Here is a 23814-nt window from a genome sequence, read left to right on the forward strand (position 1 = left end):
CAGTGAGATGAATCGCGTTGCCGTCGTTGTCGAGGAACTCCAGGCACTCGACAAACAGATTCAGAAACTCCTGTCCAGACGAAGGTACCTCAGAGACTTGAAGACTCGGCTGCTGGACAAACCACACCAAACAACTGAAGTCGGCGTAACATCAACCCCACCTCGTGCCGCTCAAGTCCAAGGGCAAGTAAGCTTCACCCCCGCGCCTCGTAGGAACAACGACAACGCTGATGAAGACCTCGACGGGTTTCAGCTTTGCAGGCGGGGGTTCAAGGCTAGAACACCTCCAGCGGCACAGGCGAGCATTCAAATCCAGAACCGATTCGACCCTCTCCGCGTCCCCAGTCTGCCTTCAACCCCGGGTGATGTAATCGTGGTAGGTGATTCGATTGTACGAAACCTGAATATCACGTGCCCTAATCAAAAATCCTTTGTTTCTTGTTTTCCCGGTGCTCGAGTTCGAGATGTGATGAGGCGGGCGCCGACCTTCTACCAGAAGCACAAGAGGGCAATTGGATCCATCATTCTACATGCCGGTGTAAACGACATAAGGCACCGAGAGTCAGAGGTTCTCAAGGCTGACTTCGCAGCACTAGTTGAAGACAAGAAGGAGAGGACCCCATCTGCAAAAATCTTCATCTCGGGTCCACTACCTCTCGTCAGACGATCGCATGAATACTACAGTCGTCTGCTGGGTTTAAACAACTGGCTGAGAGGCTTCTGCGAGAATCAAGACATCGGGTTTATAGACAACTGGGATCTTTTTTGGGAAAGGCCGCTTCTTCAAGCGGGATGGACTGCATCCGAATAGATTTGGCGCCGGGTCCTCTCGAAAACATCGCTAAGGTAATTCGTCTATCTTGACTGTCTACTTCTACTGCTAACCCCTTACGTAATGCTACTGGTTTGATAGGACATAATGGCTTAACAGAGTCTTCCGTTAAAGTGCACATCATTAATAATCTAATAACAAATCTTAATGCACGTAAAAAATCTAGGCAGTGCGGCATAAACACCAATAATTTAATTGAAATTACTACTTCAGATCAACACTGCATTAAGACTATAAAACGGATTGTAGATTACATAAAAAGTACACACAGAGGCGTTAACAAAAATAACTTAATTTTTGTTCCGATTACCATAACACGCATAAAATTCAGCTCTGCCCTTCAGAAACATTAAATATGGCACTATTAAATGTTAGAGCTTTAACTAACAAGACATTTTTATAAACGATCTTATTAGTGATAGAAAGATTGATTTTATTGCTAAATGAAACATGGCTTAATTCAATGGGGCGGCAGTTTTAATCGAATCTGCCTCCGGATTACAGTTTTACTCGTGCGACCGCCAGGGAAAAAGGGGCGGTTTGGCAAACATTTACTCGAGCCATTAAAATGTAAAGATGTTAGTTTTGGTAAATTTAAGTCCTTTGAGTATCTCGCCGTTGTTATTCATGGAGATTCTCACGTTCTCGTATTATCCGTGTATAGACCTCCTAAATATAACGCGTCTTTCCTTGAGGAATTCTCTGACTTAATGTCAATTTTAGTTACAAACTATGACACTCTTAATAGTCGGCACTTTAACTTTCATGTCGACAATCAGTGTGACCAAAAGGTAAAGGAATTCATGAACCTCCTGGACTCTTTTGATTTGAGGCAGCTCGTAAATCAGCCTACACATAAAGCAGGTCATACGTTAGACTTAGTGATTACTAAAGGACTTAAAGTTGATATAAAGCAGGTCACTGATATCGGTCTATCAGACCATTTCCTTCTACTATTTAATATAGAAATAAAGATAGAAAACGCTCATGAGAAGCATTTTGTTAAAAAACGCTTCTTTGACTCATCAGCAGCTTTAAAGCTTACAACTATTCTAAGCAATCAGTCCGTTTATAATGCCAGCTATAATAGCGAGGATAATGTAAATAGTAAAGTGGAAAACTTTAATTCTAAAGTAAGAACTGCTGTTGACATAGTTGCACCTGAAAAGACAGTTAAAAATCCTCTAGTACTGTTATTCCATGGAAGACCCAAAGAGTGTCTGATTTAAAAAGAACATGTCGTAGAGCTGAGCGTAAATGGAGGAAAACTAAACTAACTATCCATTATGAGATATTGAAGTTAAAATAACAGAATACAATAACACTGTCCGTCTTGAGAGGCGCTGCTATTTCTCTAATATTATAAATAACAATGCTAGTAATCCCAGAGTCTTATTTTCAACAATTGACCGTCTGTTAAACCCAGGGAACACAAAGGAATGCCCACAGAATACTTCCAGTGAAACCTGTGAGAACATTGCTGTATTTTTCACTCAAAAAATTAATGATATTAGAGATAACATAGTATATCTCCCCAACACTGCAGAACCTCCAAAGCCCCGGTACTCCGTTATAAACAAATTAAATGCTTTCACCAGGATAGATTTACCTGAATTACATAGTATAATCTCTCAACTGAAACCCTCCACCTGCGTCCTTGACCCAATACCAACCAGGTTTTTCAAAGAAATATCAGGCGTGCTAATTGACAATATTCTGGACATAGTAAATTCGTCATTAGATACGGGGGTCTTTCCAGACTGTCTTAAGACTGCTGTAGTTAAACCCCTGCTCAAGAAAATAATCTTGACCCCTCTGCCTTTGAAAATTTTAGACCCATTTCTAACCTGCCCTTCTTAAGTAAAATTCTAGAGAAGGCAGTCATTATGCAGTTAAATGACCACCTAAATAAACATGCTATTCTTGATACTTTCAGTCAGGCTTCAGAACAAATCACAGTACAGAAACTGCACTTGTTAAAGTAGTAAATGACTTGGGTAAATGCAGACAGAGGCCATTTATCTGTTCTCATCCTCTTAGATCTGAGTGCTGCATTTGACACCATTGATCATAATATTCTTAGAAATCGCCTTAGTCAATGGGTGGGCCTCTCTGGCAGTGTCTTAAATTGGTTTGAATCCTACCTGGCAGGGAGAAAATTCTTTGTGAGTTGTGGTAATCAAATCTCAAAGACACATGATATCCGATATGGTGTTCCACAAGGCTCTATCCTGGGTCCGCTGTTATTCTCAATCTACATGCTTCCGTTAGGTCAGATTATCTCAGGTTACAACGTGAGCTACCACAGCTATGCTGATGACACACAGCTGTACTTATCTATAGCACCTGATGACTCGACTCTTTCGATACACTAACACAATGTCTTACTGGTATTTCTGAATGGATGAATAGTAATTTTCTCAAACTAAATAAAGAGAAAACTGAAATTTTAGTAATTGGCAATAATGGATTCAGAGGTTATCAGAAATAAACTTGATGCACTAGGATTAAAAGTTAAGACGGAAGTAAAAATTTAGGGGTAACCGTTGACTGTAATCTGAATTTTAAATCGCATATTCATCAGACCACTAGGACAGCATTTTTCACTTAAGAAACATAGCTAAAGTTAGACCTCTTATATCATTGAAAGATGCTGAGAAATTAATTCACGCTTTTGTTTTCAGTAGACTAGATTACTGTAACGCACTCCTCTCAGGACTACCCAAAAAAGACATAAATCATTTGCAACGAGTGCAGAATGCAGCTGCTAGAATCCTAACTGGGAAAAGAAAATCCGAACACATTTCTCCAGTTTTGATGTCACTACACTGGTTGCCTGTGTCATTCAGGATTGACTTTAAAATACTGCTTATGGTTTATAAAGCCTTAAATAATCTCGCTCCATCTTATATATCGGAATGCCTGACGTTATATTCCAAATCGTAACCTTAGATCTTCAAATGAGTGTCTCCTTATAATTCCAAAAGCTAAACTTAAAAGAAGTGGTGAGGCGGCCTTCTGCTGTTATGCACCTAAAATCTGGAATAGCCTGCCAATAGGAATTCGCCAGGCAAATACAGTAGAGCACTTTAAAACACTGCTGAAAACACATTACTTTAACATGGCCTTTTTATAACTTCACTTTAACTTAATACTGATACTCTGTATGTTCAATTCTTCATAATAACTATTCATGGTGGCTCAAAATCCATACTGACCCCTACTCTCTCTTCTGTTTCTTTTTCCGGTTTCTTTGTGGTGGCGGCCTGCACCACCACCACCTACTCAAAGCATCATGATGCACCAACATTGATGGACTGAAAGCCAGAAGTCTACGTGACCATCATCATCAGGTCCTTCCATGAAAACCCTAAATACAAAGAGGACTGTTTGATTTATGTTAGGTAGATTGCCCAGAGGGGACTGGGCGGTCTCTTGGTCTGGAACCCCTACAGATTTTATTTTTTCTCCAGCCTTTGGAGTTTTTTTGTTTTTCTGTCCACCCTGGCCAACGGACCTTACTCTTATTCTATGTTAATTAATGTTGACTTATGTTTATCTTTTATTGTGTCTTCTATTTCTCTATTCATTTTGTAAAGCACTTTGAGCTACATTTTTTTGTATGAATATGTGCTATATAAATAAATGTTGATTGATTGATTGATTAGCTTTAATTAATAAATATGATTAAGTGTCATCAAAGGCAAAATATAAACAGAAATGAGACCAATGGCACCATGTCTTGCTACTGGCAGGGGATCTGAGAGATTTGCAGTATCAAAAATGGTGCTATAAATATAAAAGCATTACATAACAAAAGGAATTTTGTGCTTTTCTGGAAATTAGAATATCTTTGGCTAAACAAGATAAGGTGAGATGGATTTATGTGTTGTGGAATAAAGCTAGATTTACATTTCTCATAAAGACTATGTGTAATTTGAGTTTCGAGGTGTGTTTAATTTGTTTTTTCCAATTGGAGCACAGGCAGGTTGTAGTGACTTCCTCATGGTCACAGAGTGTCAGTAGTAGTATTTGAGCCAAAGCCTTAACCATTACACCACACTGCCTCCCAATAATATTACCCCCTTGGTAATTAACAAGTATTCTATACAGAAAAGCACTTAGTTACATAGTACTTCTGATACATCTGATTAACCAATAACACTATAAGAGAGACAGATTGTCTTACAAAATTTCCCTGGCATAGTCAGGTAACACAGCTAATATGCTGAAAACTTTGAATTGGTTTTGTAAGATATTTACTGCAAATTTCCTGTTATTAAGGTAGTGAATGGAGAAATTTATGCATAGAGTGGTGCCTGAAATATCAGATGACCTTTCACATTTATTGTATTTACTACAAACCTCAACCTCAAGTATATAAAAGTAAAGGTCAGCTATTTTCTCTATTCTTTGGGGAAGGAGGCAGAGAATGACCTGAACTGAAACAAATGAAGAAGATTAAAACTGCATTGAGGAAACTGATTTCATATTTATTGTATGGTAAGCACAACCCACAACATAGTGTGTTTTTACTGTAGTGCAAATATAAAAATGTAGTGAAACAGCACATGAATATACAGTATATGGTATTTCTGCAGGATGAATGAGTTACAAAGGGAATATCTGTTCAGAATGTATTTGTAACAGACTGATATAATAATAATAATAATGATAATAATAATAATAATAATAATAATAATAATAATAATAATACATTTTATTTATACAAGGCGCCTCTCTAATTTTTATGGTAGTATCATTTTAAAGGAGAGAGACAGAATATCAACCATAAATCCAGGAAAAACACATTACATAAAAAAAAAAAAAATTGATTTGCATGTCATTGAGTGAAATAAGTATTTGATCCCCTACAAACCAGGCAGAATTCCAGCTCCACACAGATTACAATCAATCAATTACATACATCCATCCATCCATTATCCAACCCGCTATATCCTAACTACAGGGTCACGGGGGTCTGCTGGAGCCAATCCCAGCCAACACAGGGTGCAAGGCAGGAAACAAACCCAGGGCAGGGTGCCATCCCACCGCAGCAATCAATTACAGATACTCCTGATCTCAACTTGTTATATGTATAAAGCACGCCTGTCCACAGAATCAATTTCTTCCATTCCAACCTCTCCACCACCATGGGCAAGATGAAATAGCTGTCAAAGGACGTCAGGGACAAGATTGTAGACCTGCACAAGGCTGGAATGGGCTACAAGACCATTAACAAAAAGCTTGGTAAGAAGGTGACAACTATTGGTGTGATTATTTGGAAATGGAAGAAATATAAAATGACCATCACTTGAAATCGGTCTGGAGCTCTATGCAAGATCTTGCCTCATGGGGTGGGGATGATCATGAGAAAGGTGAGGAATCAGCCCAGAACTATGCTGGATGAGCTTGTTAATGATCTGAAGGCAGTTGGGACCACAGTCACCAAGAACACTATTGGTTACACACATTGCCGTAATGGCTCCTGCAAGTTCCCCTGCTTAAGAAGGCACATCTGACCTCAGCACTTTCTCCCAAACCTTCTCTGAATCATTTAGATGTTCACTGCCAAATTTAAGACAGGCCTGCATATGTGCTCGTGTGGCACATAGCCAATCTGTGGGAGCCAGAATTCTGGCTGGGTTGTAGGGGATCAAATAATTATTTCACTAAATAATATGCAAATCAATTTATAACTTTTATGTAATGTGTTTTTTTCTGGGTTTTTGGTTCTGTCTCTCTCCATTAAAGTGAAACTACCATAAAATGAGAGAGTGTTCATTTGTTTGTAAGTGAGCAAATTTACAAATTCAGCAGGTGATCAAATAACTTTTTTCACCACTGTATTTGGATTCTGCACATTCTCATTCTGTCTTTGTAGGTCCTTTTTTTCATTCCACATCTCAAGAGCATATTATGTTAATTTCTGATTTCAAACTGGCCCTATAGATGTGTGCATTAGTGGGTACCATGGTACCTGGTAGTTTGCTGCATTATGACCATTACTACCAGGATATCCAATTTTAAATTAGATTAGATGGATCATATTAGAGCTATTTGAATCATGAAAAACTGACAGAAGGGCTAATGTTTGAAATGCTATGTGCAGCACATGTCATTCTCGACCTCTGTGCTTATGTACCCAGAAAGGGCCCTTTTGTGCACTGATATCCAGGAAGTTCAGGAAAGAAGTTTGAGATGCTGGCCATTTACAGCAATGCAGAATGGTCCCAGGTTTGGGTTTTCGTGGTTTTCCACTATGTTGTTTTTTTTTTTCTTTTTTTGACCAAAGTTAATATTTTTCCACTTTTTGTGTTTCAGGAGCCCTTGCATTGCTGGTTTGTAGATTACCTGAATCCCACCAGGATCTAGTTGGAATAAAGGCAAACTGGCATTGCTACAGTTTAGGAAGGTCATAAACGCCTGAAAATTATCTACAACTATTTTGTCTTTCAATCTTTCTGTGTTTTAATATGTTCAAAGATTACATTTTGGGGAACTGTCAATGCCTTAGTGATTTTAGGCCACCTTTGCCCTGATTTTGACATTATAAATGTTTGTCTTTTTGCTTTTTGCAATAAAAGCATTTCCCATGCTGCAAATGTTGTATTGCCATATTGTGGTCATTGTGGCAACATGTACATGGTCCATGGTGTTATTAGTATAAACTAATTATTGTACTACTGCTTTTCAAAGGAAGGCAAAGGCTTTTGTTTTTCTTTTGTGGTTTTAAAACAAACATTTTAGTATGCTGTTGAATATTATAGTGATCTTTAGGTTCTTGGTGGTTTTTTTTTCTTATCAAGACAACTGTCTCATGCTAAGCAGTAGCTGTCCTGTCCCTTTTTAAGCTAACCAAGTCACTTTGAGTGTTTGCTGTTTAGTGTCTTTCCACAAGACTAACACCTACACAAACATATTTTATCCTGTTTAGTTGCTGCAGCAAACCAACCATCAGCATAGGTGATGGAAAGAAATGTTTGACTTAAAAGCAGCTTTGGTTTAGGTTGTACTTATTATTTTAATGTGTGTTTTCCTGGAATTAGTTTTAGTTGATTCACTTCTAGATAATATTTATCTGTGAGAAGCTTTTTTCTTTCATTTGTTTCAACCTTCATTTGTTTCTACCACTTATCTATTTGCCATCTGTCACTAAAAGGAAATAAGAAATATATTGATAAAAAAATATTTCATTCAAATTTAATTACTCAGGTGAACTGTGAATTATCTACTGTAGGAAAACTAGAGTACCTGATCAATCCATAACATTAGCATATTTACTTTTTTCCAAGGTTCTGTATGTTCAGAAGTTGAAATTTTAACACTGCAATCCTGGATGCTAAATTATTATTTAATAGTATCTGTCTGCCTTCTATGTTAAAGTTTTGTTTTCCTCTACTGCAGTCTATTTAAAATGTTTAAACATCTCTTAAACATTTCATTTTTGAAGATCAGTCTTTTTCTTGGTAATGAAATTAGCTTTTTAGTAAAGAAACATTTTTTAGTAAAAGCATTTCCATGTGCTTAAAAAATTCACTAGTTGTTTTCCCCTTTAGGGGAGCAGGTAGTTCTGTCCAGCTGCAGGGCAGTCACCTAATGACATCCTCTTTATAAGGGCTAAGGCCTCGTCCACTATGGCTCAGTTATCCTGGCTTGGTGAGGGAGGAGAATATAAAAAGTACACTGTTTAATGTAGAGAAAGGCTGAGCCCTCAGTACTGGAAGAGTGGCTCAGTGGCTGGCAGTGTAACTAAATCCTATTAGTCAGTGTGGGCTCCTGGTTTTTCTCAGGTGGAGGAGCTGGGTTATTCAAAACTGCATCAGAGCCTTATGTTTTTAAATTTTAGGCATTTTTCAAGAGAACTAAAGATGTAGAAGTGGCCATCAGTAATCACTTTGAATATGGCTGGAAACATAAAGCTTTATCTGATTTCAGTTTTGCATAAGCACTGTTTAATGCTGTAGAATGCAACTCGTTTGTCAGCTGTTGAAGGGGAGAAATCTGGGAAAACACAAATGCAGTTATTTTCAAATATGATCTCCTTTTTCTGTCTGAGAGTTGACATCAAGTTTTCTTTAACCCATAGATTGTCGATTCAGACAATCAGGTTTCTCAGTTTTGAGGCATTTGAGCCATGTATGAGATAAGCTGGTGAGATCTGTGTCTGATTTAAAGTCCTCTCCAGTTATTTTAGAGAATAATTCAGCTATGAATTTCACTGGCTTTGGACTTCCATAGTTTTCAGAGAGACCTCCAATTCCGATGTTGTTCTTTCTATAACTATCTTCCAGCGCAGCTAATTTATCAATGAACATTTTGGATTTGGATTCTACAGCAATTGAGTTTTTGATTTTTATTCATTCTTGTAGTGTCGTTACACCTTTTGTAAAATGTTCTTTGAAGTGAAAATGGGTGGGTGATTTGCAATTGCCAATGATTTTTTTACAGATATTGTGGCCTGAAAATATCCATGATGCCTTCAACTCAACCAATCTAACAGTGTATCAGAAGGCAAAATAATTTGGAGTTGATGATCAGTTTCTGAGTCATAGCGGGTATCCCATTTGTGCATACCTTTCACATAGGATAAGGAGGAAGGGGTGGAGGTTGGCAGTATCATGATTTCTAATCTTAAAGCAAACATTGTAGCCATCATCACTACCATTTCTAGAAGACTTTATCATTTCATTTTGTCTGAGTAACAGAGCAAGATGCAGGAGACAGGACGATTTGGAAAAAGATGATCCACTGTGGCAACCCCTAACAGGAGCAGCCGAAAGAAGAAGAAATCCCTATCACAAATCATAGCCAAATCATTAGTGTCAATTAGCCACTGTCACGCAAGTGTGCATGGGGGCACCTTCATGGCTTTGATAAGAAAAGCGAAACCACCACTGGAAGAGATTCAATTTGCCATGTCTTTCCCTCCTTTGCTCCAAATAGCCACAGAATGAACGTAGTCAGAGGAGGCCTGACCACGGCCAGCAGTCATTCCAAGCAAAGAGCCTACCAACAGTAGTCAGGTCTTTTGGGTTTTTTATTTTACCAGTTTTCAAGCAATTCAGAAAGAGAGAGTGATGCAGAGATCCACTTCATTAAGATGGCTGCACATTTGTTAATTCCAGTATCTGATGTATTTTTGTTTATATAATTTATTATTGTTATTCAATAATCTGGGTTGGTCCTCTAACCTTTGAACTTGAGATTGGCCTTTATTTCACACCTCTAATTTTATTATGATGGGATTATGTTCTCACAAAATAAATAGTTCCTTAAATATAGCCACAGGAGTACTTAGACTGAAGACTGCCACAACAGCTACTACTTTGTCTGTAAAATAAATTATTAAGTGCAAAATCAACTGGAGAGCTAGAGAAGTGGGGTCACATACAAATTTAATGACATTTACTGTATTTGGAAATTACAGGGTTGAAGCAGTTTGGACCACTGCAGATATATCTGACTGAGAAATGTTAGCATTTAAAGACTTTATATGTACTGAATGAAAGCTAGGATTAATTAGGAACAGGCAATATGTGTCATATAAAATCTGCAGAATTCCTAACGTATGAGGGTAGCAGTTTGACAAAACATGCAATATGAAAATCTATGAATTGAGTAACTGGCTTTAATAATTTAATTAAAGGTAGAGGCAATAAAGCCTTTTAGGTAACAGATAAAAAGGAAATAAGTGGAAACTTATTATGGAGAAATGTGGACAATTTGCAGTAGGTTAAACTTTTATCCAGTGCTTTTAGTAAAGATGGTTTAATCCAGCCCACAGCAGGGCACACACACCCAGCACACACTAGGGACAATTTAGGCTCGCCAATGCACCTAACCTACATGTCTTTGGACTGTGGGAGAAAGCCGGAGCACCCGGAGGAAACCCACGCAGACACGAGCAGAACATGCAAACTCCATGCAGGGAGGACCCGTGAAGTGAACTGGGTCTCCTAACTGCAAGGCAGTAGCGCTACCACTGCACCACTGTGCCACCCTATGCTAATATCTTCCCGGTCAAAAAAGAAATTAAATAAATGCAAGTATACATATAAATTACTGCTCCATTTCCAACTGTATGACACAAATGGTGAATGTGGAACCAGTGTGTAGGTGAACCAACCTGTTACCCTGCTGCTCAAAATTTGTGTCACATATTGCATGTCTGGGGAAAGTACAACATTTTCCTAAAAGCAAAAGCGGACTTTCACCACATGCTCATGTCAGTGGGGGTGCAGCTTCAGCACAAGTAGGCAGACACAGGCAGTGTCTATTTGATTTCACGTTATTTTTTCTGAATACAAATAAATGGAAACAAATTTGTATGGAATAAATATTCATAAAAATCCATTATTTTTGCTTATCTGAATACGGACTTGGCTCCCCACCTCATTACAGGGTAAGGCAAAACATTTAATCTGGACCTAAACCAGATCCAGAATGTCACATAAAACTGAACTAGCTCATGTTCAGGTTCTTTACTTACAAATATGTTAAGTTCACCATTCTTAGTAAAAAGAGCTTGTTCAATGAACACGCTCTTTTGAACTAGTTCATGCATAATACTGCTAAACATCATCAAAAAGTTTTATTGTTTGGGAAAACGGATGAGTGAATTAATTTATCATATTGACAGACAGCCAAACAGAATATCTAACAATCACATCTTGCAAAATCCCCTTGGTAGAATTTTATAAGAAACATGCTTCGTCTGAAGACAGAAGAAGAAGAGAATAGAGTGACATCAGAAGAGAACAGAGCAACGTCAACATGCAGCCATTTCCATCTGATTGTCAGAAAACCATCTAATGAACAAGTACGAGTGCTAGATCACAAGCCGTCTAGGACATTCATCCTTGTCATCTTTACTTTTTTGTAAGCTTTTTCTAATGACTATATATATCCAGACTTCCCTATCTATATTTTCTTTTATGCATTTTTCTACTGGTATTATCCATACATCCATATTATTCATGTAATAAATATCATGCTGCTTTTAACTTTCTATACTTTGTCTTCATATTTAGAGTGGTCGAAGTAATAAGGTAAATTTCTTTGAGCACCTACAATAGTGCGGAATTGCCATATGATCCAAGCTCCAAGGTTTATCGAGGTACGGACGATGAGCACTGTCCAGTAATGAACAGTGTGTTAAATTGAAACATTCACTGGTTGATAAAATGGCCTGTAGCCAGGGATGTTGAGTCTTTCTATGTTTTAATAAATTCTTGCAGACCAAAGGTAATATTTAAGTCTGAGATTTATCTAAGACATCGCATGTTGTTCAAGCCTATGATAAGTAAGTCTCTTGGAGTACTAGGGAAAGTGGACTGTGCATGTGTTAGTCATACGGTACTTGTGTGTGTTAAAGTGCTAGGGAATAATGTGCATGTGTAAACCTCTTTCATAAGGTACTTTTCTGTTTAGGATCTGTGTGCATGTGTATATCTGTGTATGTACTGTATGTGTTAATTTTAAAGTGCAACAGTAGACCAATCTATAAACAAACTTGATGAGTACACTTACCATTGAAGAAAATAAGTAAAGGGTAAGTAGAGGGAAATACCACGTTAATACAAAGATGATGTGATGGTTAGAGCTTGCCCTAGCATTTTAAGGCACCAGGAAGAAGCTAATCCATAATGACACTGTGGTGCCCCAAGAGTCAACTTGAGACTTGCTTTAGACAATTGAAACAAACAATCTTGGAGAGTTCCATCTTGACAGGAAAACAAAATTTTGCTAATAGCATGATTTGTTCTTCAATTAAGGACTTGCTAGGAATGAAACATGGCAGTCAAGAATATCTAAGGCCTAGAATCCAAACTCTTACCATGGTATCATTTAGAACAGTATTTATGACTCTTAAGTGCAATCTGAAGTTACTATATTACCATTGTCACACACGTGCGCATGGGAAGCAACTGGAGGGCTCAAAAAGGGATAATTCCCTGGCAGACCGGGGTAGCAGAGTGCACTGATCCTTCCTCTTTTTCATTAGCAGACCGACTATGGAAAATTTTGCCTGAACATGATGACATCACTTCTCCTGGACGACTTTAAAACCGTCATGTTTGCCTGTCTGTTTTGTTCTGTTGTTGCACTGAAGTCTGTTGAGACCTGATTGTTGGCAGCCTGTTTCAAGTATACAAGCTGCTACACCCAAACTTTTATCTGTGTTTGTCAAATCCTTTCACAGTGGCATAGTCAGCAGGATGGTTGTCTCCAGGAATAACCAGGAACAGCACCTAAAAACTGAACTTCAGCCCTTCTGGGTCCAGGTGAGAGAGTACCGTACCCAAGTGGCTGAGTATGGGGTGTGGGTCAGGAGCACCAGGCACAAGCTCTATCCCAGGGGTCAGTATTTATTACAGTCCACAGGGACAATGTGAAGGGGCTAACAGAATAGGGCCATGTTGGAAGGGAGATGTACATGAGGCTTGTTATGGTCTCCTGGAGGAAGAGACTGCCCATTTGAACCCCACAAAGGCAAAGACCTTTAGAAAAGGTGGGGGAGCCCTGGGCCAGCAGGCAAGGAAACTATCAAAGTGGGAGTTTGATCCAGAGCAGCCAACCCACCCTCAGGCCCTCAGCTTATTGGGAAAAATCGGATGCTGGCTCCGGCCAGATAGAAACAATGCCCAACAGGAGGGGGAACAACTTTCCTGTTTCCTTGTGCTTAACACTCTACCTGAATATCTCACCCAGCTTGCCTGGGGACAATAATTTAAAAACATGATGAACTTCATAGAGGACGTTGAGAAACATTGGGTGGCTTCACACTCTGGAAAAACCGAGCAGTGTCGATATGAAACCTAACCAGTGTGTGTCCCTAAACCTGAGCCCTGTCTTAACCAGTTGGAGTGAGCATCGAAGTCACTGATTGCAAGGCCGCATTTTTTGCTCGGCGACGAAGGGGTCTGCGCAGATGGAGAGAGAGAGGGGTGGTGTGCTCTGGCTAATCCCCTTATCAACCCCTTACACGGTAGTTGTAATAGTAAATGGGTATAAGGTACAAGCCCTGATGGATTCCGGCAGTATCATATACATTGTTGTTCACCGTTTCAAGTTGCTGTGACTACTAAGTATCGTGTGACTATTTGTAATTTCCTATGCAATGTGTGTGACAGATTGAATTAGAAAGATTTTTTGGAGGCATGCATAGTTTTGTAAATATTTTTAATTTAGTTTTTTTAATCTGCCCTTTTCTTCAAGAACTCCAATTGTGTTTTTGGTCTATACTCAGTAATCTCCACAATTACTTTATAACTAATGCAATATAAAAACTGCAAAACAGAAGTGGACTGTGAATTATTTATTGTGAGTTTTTATTAGTTGCCATTTTTATTTTTAGACCCCAAAATCTTAACCTTTTCACTATTTGTGGAAAGTTTTTCAGGTGCCATGTTTCTATTTGGAGATGGTGGGTATTTGGTGTTTTGGCTACTTTTTTTATTTTGACATACTTTATTAATCTTCTCAGGGAAATTGTGTTTTAGCATGACCTTTAGGGGTCAGAGCATGGGTTCAGCCATTATACAGCAACCTCTGGAGCATTTTTTCAGGTTAAGGGCCTTACTCAAGAAGGTCCCTTCTGTCAGTAATAAGATTTATTCTGGCAACCTTCTAGATATCAGCACAGAGCCTTAGCCTCAGAGCTACTAACAATTGCACAATAAGCTGTAAGAGAAAAAAGATGCATTTTTGCCATCCACATAAGTATACCTTAATGTCTCCTAAAAATGGCTTAGGATACGCATACGAATACCTCCTTTGAGGCATTATTGTAATTTTTTCCTTATCATATACACACAGAAAAGTATTTGCCCTACATGTTACCCAGATTATCAGTAACGTGTGTCTGGGCACACTTATAGATAATCTAACCTAGACACAATTAAAATATCTGACTATGCCAGCCACTTTTACTAAAAGACTAGGAACTCTTGAGAGTTATAGATAATATCACACAGGTTTGTTTAAATTGGGTGGTGAGCAAACACAAAATGAAAGACAGGGTAGCAATTTCAGGGAAAGCAACAGTAATTTGTATTATACCATACAATATAAGATACACCATATAAAATACAGAGTCCACACTCTAAAAATTCATTAAAAACAAACAGTGGAGGTTACAACTTTTAATGGTGCGAAGTGCAGTTTCCACACTGTGTACCAACTGTCCACGGAAACACTGGATGCTTGTTTCCCAACAGAAGTTTAGTTGAATTGCCTAATCCCTGTCAGCGTCTCTTCCTCGTGGAGTGAGCGTTCTTTTTTCACATCTGGACTCCTTGTGTTGCTGCAACAACCTAGGCATGTCTTGCTTCTTGTCTGTCAGCTGCACTTGGTCCTTTCGTGAGTCTTCCCGCTGGACCCACAACCAGTGTCTCTCTGTTGGAACTGTCTCTTCCTCCCTGGTGGTAGGTGTCACATTCATGTTCCTCGTGTCTTGACAGTCACGTACCTTTGTCTGCCTGTGAACCCCTGTACTCTGTGTGAATGGTCTTGACAGTGTTTTCGGTGGACTGTGTCTCTCACTGTACCACCCACTGTTGAGAAGTATATATCTGCTTCAGTCCCTGCCTAGATTAACGTGAGGATTTATCAAACGATGGTGCATATCAATTTGCTTTGACCAGTAGTAGTGTAAGCATATTTTGATTGTTTAAACAACAGAGTCAAAGCAAGTGAATATTTACATTTATTCCTATAGACAGTCAACAGCAATAACTTATAACACAATTACTCAGGAAATGTGCCTTTCCACTTATCACCCTGGTCCCAACAATGGGTGCCTTTTGCCCTTTCATCTACTGGCATTTAAATGTTTCTTTGCCTAAGAGAAAAAGAAAACCACCCAGGGAAAAAAATGTTCCCCTTCTGACACCAAAATGGTCCCCTCTGACATATCTGTTCACTAGTTTTTCCATGACATTTTAAGTATGCTCTGCCACTCCACTATTGCTGAAATCTCTATATTGATATTGTGGACAATTCCATCCATCCATCTTATTAACCCACTTATCCAGGTCAGGATTACAGAGCAACTGGAGCTCATTCACACAAGCACACAACAATCACTGGACACAAGGCAAGAACAACAAATGGACAGGGTGCCAGTCCATCACAGGGTGAGCAGACACACAATTGGATAGGCCAGTTTCACAATGCCAGTTGACTTAACCTGTCTTTGGATCATGGGAGGAAACACAACATAGACATGGAGAAAACATGCAAACTTAATGTAGGGAACACCCATGGATACAAACCCTGATCTCCCTGCTGTGAGGCAGCAGTGCTAACACTGAGCTGCCAGGAAAACCTTCAAAAGCAGCAAAACCCGCAAATCATCCAGTGTAAACATATGCAACAAGAATCTAAATAAGGAAGAAATGAAAATGACATTAGGGAGCAAATGCATTTATGCAGTATGTCCTAAATAGTTACAAGGCTGAAGCCCTGTCTATTGGGAGTGTTAGCCACTCACTTGTTCATCTCCCAAGTACCACTAATCAGTCTTCCCCATACCTTTTGCCTTTTTCATTACTCCATCACTCTTCCGAAAGTCCAAATCACAAAGACACTCTAGCTATAGTCAGCTTTAAACTCCATCCCAGCTTTACTTTCATGTCACAATTTAAAATCACCTCTATCTTTGTGTAGTGGAACAATAGTTTAGAACTCTCTCTCTGTCTTTCACATTTTTCATGTACTCTTGAACTATGAGGGTGCATGGTGTCTCAGGCAGCCTCTAGTTTAACCTGCTCTGTTTGACAGGAAATGCAATGCACTTTATCCCAGAAAGTGACTGTGTGCTGTCACACTGTGGCCTCTTGACAAAGGTTTCTGTCTTTGCAGGTTTAGACCCCTGACTACAACCTTGAGAGCTAGAGAACCTTTTAATGCTGGTATCTTTTCAAGGTATTCTCATGTTAGTACTGTTATACTGTAGATATGACTTTAGGATACCTTTTGTTGACATGCTACAACAGCCCCTAGATCTCTCTCATTGCCAGCACATACCCTCTCATAAAGCACAGCAGTGAAATGTGTTTCATGCAAACAGATTGTTAGTCAAACTAATAAAACAGTGAACACCTTTTGTTTAGTCATTTTAAAAGTATGATACGTTTTTTAACTTGCCTTGAAAAATGTTTGGTTAGTGGTAAAAAATGTGTGCATGGTGCCAGCTAGCTAGCCGTCAGCTTCTAGATTTGTTTATTCACAATTAGGCACACTATTTTGCACAAGGAGGTAGATATTTGATTCCCCTTATATATAACTAATTGTTCAAAAGAGGTAGTTAAGATACCACCATGAAGTATTAGTTGCTTATCTTGAAAGTGTCACTTATTGTCAGTCATTACACATGCACATACAGTATATTGTGTAAGGATCACATCACAATAAGAAACACTCATTTGTATATGCAGATATTAGAGGTAACTGAATATTGCTATATAGCCTTAAAATCATTGTATGGTAGTATTTTCATTTTATAAGATGTTCATTTCAAAAACACTTGCATGTCTTATTTTGAAGAATGTTTGTATGACCTGTTGTATGTAAGCTAAAGCATTGGTTTTTCTGTTGCTGGACCCATCTTAGATAAACAGGCATGCAATGATGAGCAGGAGCAGTTTGAAAGTTAGCAACATTGTATTATTATGTAGAAAGCTTTCTGTTGGCAACAAAGAATTGCACATCTTTTTTGTTTTACTCAAAGCACTTAATGTGTGACTGGCTTTAAATCAGGTACTAGCTAATAATATACTTTTTATAATTTTTGCTGTAATCAGTTTTATGAGACAAAAGACTGCATAACATAGAGAACATTGGACAAAAGAAAAAATCTAGCTTTTATCGAGTGCTCAAGGTTATATAGTAGTGAAAAAACAGATTCTTACATTTTTTATACATATTTTTTTATTGCGATAATTGCATTACAACACAGTCATCAGGTTTCTCTTGTTTAGAATACTTCTTTTATTTATCTTAACTGATTCTAATTCACTATTTACAAAACCATCTCAGGTTCTAATTGGAGCAAATGAATAATCTTTTACTCGTATACAAACATAATTGTTCATTATGAGTACAAACTGGGTTATTTTAAGATTCAGTTTCACATATGCAACAGTTATAATAAAGTGAATGAATGTCTAAAAATTGCATCTGGTAAAGCAAAAATGACAACCAAACTCAGATTAAAATTACATGGAGCCTCTAACAAGTATCAGACATTAAAGACTGCAAATAAATAGATGGCTTCCTGTGTTTCAGGAGCAAACAAGATTTAGCAAGTAATTACTAAGAAAAAAAGTGAGAATGTTGGCCATCATAATGGACATGTTTTAAATGACAGCAACAAAGAAAAGAAGTAAACTTATAAATAACAATAAAAAGGGAAGTGACAAAGTGGTTTCAAATGGCAAGTCCATTCTATGTAGGATTAGGATGTTCTCCCTTTGTGCTCCCTCATGATCCAAACAATAAACTTCCAAACAACTTCAAACAACTGCATGCCACTTGAAAAAAGATTAATAATGAACCCATGCAAAGAAAACATTGTTAAAAATAATTAAAATAAAAAGTTAGAGATGTTAACAGATTTTGTTGATGATAAGAAGTTTAAAAAAATTATCCAAAAAAAAAATTTCCGTCTCATCCATTGTGAGAGATGGACATCTGAGATAGTGCTCTGCTGGCAGCAGTGTTATTTGGCTTTTTTATTATCTTTCCGAGAGAGCCTGTATTTAATTAACCCGAGAAAAATCAATTACATGTACAGTATATTAAAAACATGAAGGGGAGACCAAAGGTTCAGAAAAAGAAGGAAAAGGTAGCTAAAAGTTTCATCAAAGTCTAAACTGACCTCAAGTTCATGATACGGTCTGCCACAGACTGAGCTGGAAGAGACAGATGAAGGAATCGATCAGCCAAGACCTCATAATGTAGCATCTTCTCCAACTGACAGAGAATGTAGAAGAAAAATTCCAGTGAGATGGGAATTGAGAACTCACCGATCTCACATGGTATATCAAAAACAAATGTGGCCTCTCTATCTCTGCCATCAACTACAATCAACACCTACTGTGAGTCAACAGCATCAACTCCAACGGGATACGAAACTCTGCTTTCAGAACATGGAGAACATGGAAACAAGCTGTCTGAGCTAAGGCATTGATCACAGCACACAGGGTAAAAGTAAATGATGTAAAGAAGGATATAAAGGAGGATATACACAGGAGAAAAGACCAAATACTTCAGGATATAAAAGACCAGGAGCTATATTTAAGGAATAACTTTGATGTAAAGCTTATAAAAAATCTAGAATTTATGAAATAATGCAGGAAAAAATTAGCACAATATATACTGTATATTGTGAGAGGTCACCCGAACACCATCAGACAGACACCAGTACAAGTATAAAACACATGTTTATTTTCACCAAAGTCCTGCACAGCACACAGTGCTAAACTAAACAAACCAAACCACGGGCCTTTCAAATGTCTGTGGGCCGCCTTTCTTACCTCCATTGCTGGAGCTTTGTCCACCTCCAGCACCAGACTCTTGCTCCCCAACTGTAGGAAGGTGGCCCGTTTTATAATCACCAGGATGTGCTCCAGGAGCTTGCTGATGTTCTTCCGGCAGCATTTCCTGGTGTGGCAGAAGTGCCGCATGAGCACCTGGAAGCACTTCAGGCATGGCTGGAAGGTTCTCCCTGCTCCTTCCCCGTGGTCCCTTTGCTATCCAAGGCGACTGCCCGCTCATGGAATGTATAGATCGCATCCCGGTCCTTCCAGGCATCCTGACTGGGTCTAGCCCCCAGCCTCCTGCCAGACTATATATATATATATATATATATATATATATATATATATATATATATGTACAGTATATATTTGATATATGTACAGTATATATTTGATATATATATATATATATATATATATATATATATATATATATATATATATATATATGTGACAGATGGCTGGGGCCCATGCTGTGGCCGGGACACTAGACACAACGGCCAACACAACATCTCCCCCTGGACACTAGATGGCAGCCTTCCTGGGTTGCAGCGGTGCCTCAGACTATTAGGAAAGGTGAAATGATGATGCTGGTAAAACAACAATTCAACTGAAATCAGTATTATGTCTCTCTGACATACATACATTTTAATGCATACCCATGCTGACTACAGAATTGTGTTTTTTTCATGTAAATCACATTGGTTTCCAGGTAAATATGAGTTTAACATAAGCCTATTTCTTTAAATGGGAAATGCATCTAATTCACCTAGGCACACTTTGAAACTCGAATTTGAACAACACAGCTTTGTCAAGGTAAGGTATTTTATTTATTGAATCATGCTGTGTCTTATCTGTTTTCCTAACATACCAACAAAGTTCCTCTTTTTGAAAATTCTGGATATGTAGATTTACATAAGAGCTAGATCAAATTATCTAACTGTGTTGGGGGAAAGTTGTGCTTGTCAAATTCTTTTTAAATAAGGTAAGGTAGTTTTCCCCACCTTAGCATGTAAGGCTAGGTCTTGGTTGTCTTCTTGACGTTTGTAGAATTTAATTTGATTATTTTCTATTTTTGAGCACACCTGTAAAGAATAACAAGACATTTTATTTATACTGAACTTTGCCCTTTCCCATGCTCAAGTTAAACATCTAGCTATGGTCAGCAATCATTTAAAAAGAATGGACAACATGAATTTTAGAATTACAAAAGGCTTTATAGAATTAACTTTTAAAGATGTGGAAAAATGTAAAATAATAGAGCATAACATAAATTAATCGACTGCATAATATGCAATGTATATGTAGTTTTGGCCCCGTGACCCTGTGTTCGGATTCAGCGGGTTAGAAAATGGATGGATGGATATGTAGCTTTGGTTTAAGGGTCCCTGAATTGAAGCTGGACACAGAAGCATTAAACCAAAATTATACTTTAATATTTGCTTTAACATTTAGAATTTTATTTATTCTTTTTAGTTTGTACTGCAGTTAATTAAAGAAAAGTTGTTCTTACTCATGGAAACAGATTAAATGTTTCATTGTAGGTAAAGAAATCAATTTCACTGTATAAAAGTATAGCGGTGCTTTCTAAATCTGCATCATACTGTACATATCAGTGACTGTTTTCTGAATAGTGAGTATATCTTCAAACCTTTACTGGTAAGGAAACTGCATTTTCCTATGCTAAGGTAGCATTTAGATGGCATTGGCTTAGTCTAGCTAAATCTAATATTATTAACATGAATCTATTTTTCAAAGTCACACACTCGTATGAGTTTATTTTGAATTTCTGCATTTAGCAACTTTAGACTGTACCCATGTAGTCCTTTATAATAGATTTTTCATGTCCCTTAAGAAAGGTCAAATTTATACATCCATAGCCACAATCTACTGTATACTTCTGTTTCCAGGTCACATATAAACTAGGATTTCTGCCAACAATCATAATTTTCCCTTACCTTCTAATGCCTCATTCAGCTGGGATATCCAATATATCTGGATTTATTATGAATGCTATCATTAGTTTTACTCAGACAACTTTGATAAATAAAATCAAAGTACTCCCTTGAAGTTTTGGGATTGCTTAGTTAACATACTGTATATAATTTAATTGTTGGGTGGAGGGGGTACAGTATATTCCTCCTTGAAGTTTCACAACTGTCCTTCCAATATTAAAAAAAAGGGGGTGTGGGGCTGCGCAATTATCTGGGGCTGAATTAAAAATGATAATCAAAATGATCAGCGTCTGGCTGCAATAGATCAGAGGCCCCTGCATTTACCTGTACTGTTTGGTACACATGTGCTAAATTTGATTCAATGCTGCTTGATTCAAAACTGTCCCATTTGTGTATTATCCTGTTATACAGGTGCTGGTCATAAAATTTTAATATCATGACAAAGTTGATTTATTTCAGTAATTCCATTCAAAAAGTGAAACTTGTATATTAGATTCATTCATTACACACAGACTGATGTATTTCAAATGTTTATTTCTTTTAATTTTGATGATTATGACTGACAACTAATGAAAGTCCCAAATTCAGTATCTCGGAAAATTAGAATATTGTGAAAAGGTTCAATATTGAAGACACCTGGTGCCACACTCTAATCAGCTAATTAACTCAAAATACCTGCAAAAGCCTTTAAATGGTCTCTCAGTCTAGTTCTGTCTGCTACACAATCATGGGGAAGACTGCTGACTTGACAGTTGTCCAAAAGACGACCATTGACACCTTGCACAAGGAGGGCAAGACACAAAAGGTCATTGCTAAAGAGGCTGGCTGTTTACAGAGCTCTGTGTCCAAGTACATTAATAGAGAGGCGAAGGGAAGGACAAGATGTGGTACAAAAAAGTGTACAAGCAATAGGGATAACCACACCCTGGAGAGGATTGTGAAACAAAACCCATTCAAAACTGTGGGGGAGATTCACAAAGAGTGGACTGCAGCTGGAGTCAGTGCTTCAAGGACCACCACGCACAGACATATGCAAGACATGGGTTTCAGCTGTCGCATTCCTTGTGTCAAGCCACTCTTGAACAAGAGACAGCGTCAGAAGCGTCTCACCTGGGCTAAAGACAAAAAGGACTGGACTGCTGCTGAGTGGTCCAAAGTTAAATTATCTGATGAAAGTAAATTTTGCATTTCCTTTGGAAATCTAGGTCCCAGAGTCTGGAGGAAGAGAGGAGAGGCACAGAATCCACGTTGCCTGAGGTCCAGTGTAAAGTTTCCACAGTCAGTGATGGTTTGGGGTGCCATGTCATTTGCTGGTGTTGGTCCATTGTGTTTTCAGAGGTCCAAGGTCAACGCAACGCTTCCTGCTGCTGACAAACTTTATGGGGATGCAGATTTCATTTTCCAACAGGACCTGGCACCTGCACACAGTGCCAAAGCTACCTTACCTGGTTTAAGGACCATGGTATCCCTGTTCTTGATTGGCCAGCAAACTCGCCTGACCTTAACCCCATAAAAAATCTATGGGGTATTGTGAAGAGGAAGATGCAATACGCCAGACCCAACAATTCAGAAGAGCTGAAAGCCACTATCAGAGCAACATGGGCTCTCATAACACCTGAGTGGTGCCACAGACTGATCGACTCCACGCCGCATTGCTGCAGTAATCCAGGCCAAAGGAGCCCCAACTAAATATTGAGTGTTGTACATGCTCATACTTTTCATGTTCATACCTTTCAGTTGGCCATCATTTCTAAAAATCCTTTTTTTGCATTGGTCTTAATTGATATTCTAATTTTCCGAGATACTGAATTTGGGACTTTCATTAGTTGTCAGTTATAATCATCAAAATTAAAAGAAATAAACATTTGAAATACATCAGTCTGTGTGTAATGAATGAATCTAATATACAAGTTTCACTTTTTGAATGGAATTACTGAAATAAATCAACTTTGTCATGATATTCTAATTTTATGACCAGCACCTGTATATATGTGCACTGTGTCATAATTGAACTACAGGGTTCGATTATGCATCCATGTGCTCTTTGTCTGCTTTTTGTGAGACAAGCTTGATTGCTTTGGTCTGTGAAGTCTGAAAATAGGAAATAAGAAAAGGAGTTTTGGTGTTGCACTTACCAGCTGTCAGCGTTTCTCTCTCACACATAATATTTGGAGATGAGAATAGCTGAGTTTTCTTTTTCACCACTGCCTCCCTTCCTACTTTTACCCAGTGACCCTCCGATTCTGTGCACTCGTTGACATTAGTCCTTTGAGGTCTATGTCACTGCCTTGGGGCTTAAGGATGTTTTGGCCACATACAAAAGGGCACAACTCGTTCACTGCTTTGGAGTGGAAGGGGAGCGAGTGCTTGGAACTTTGGGATAGGCTGACATTTATAATGCTCTGGTTACACTTTTGAATGCTCACTTTCCTGCTCCACAAAGTGCTTTACTGCGGAGATTTACTTCTATCTTCTTGGTGTG

General features: G+C 38.3%; 1 protein-coding gene across 2 annotated transcripts in view; it reads left to right on the top strand.

Annotated features, from left to right (window-relative positions):
• LOC120535666 (killer cell lectin-like receptor subfamily B member 1B allele B) overlaps nucleotides 1-23814 on the top strand; it is a 185807-nt gene that overhangs the window by 51107 nt on the left and 110886 nt on the right. The window lies entirely within an intron of this gene.

This window comes from Polypterus senegalus, chromosome 9, assembly GCF_016835505.1.
Source record: "Polypterus senegalus isolate Bchr_013 chromosome 9, ASM1683550v1, whole genome shotgun sequence".
NCBI lineage: Eukaryota > Metazoa > Chordata > Cladistia > Polypteriformes > Polypteridae > Polypterus > Polypterus senegalus.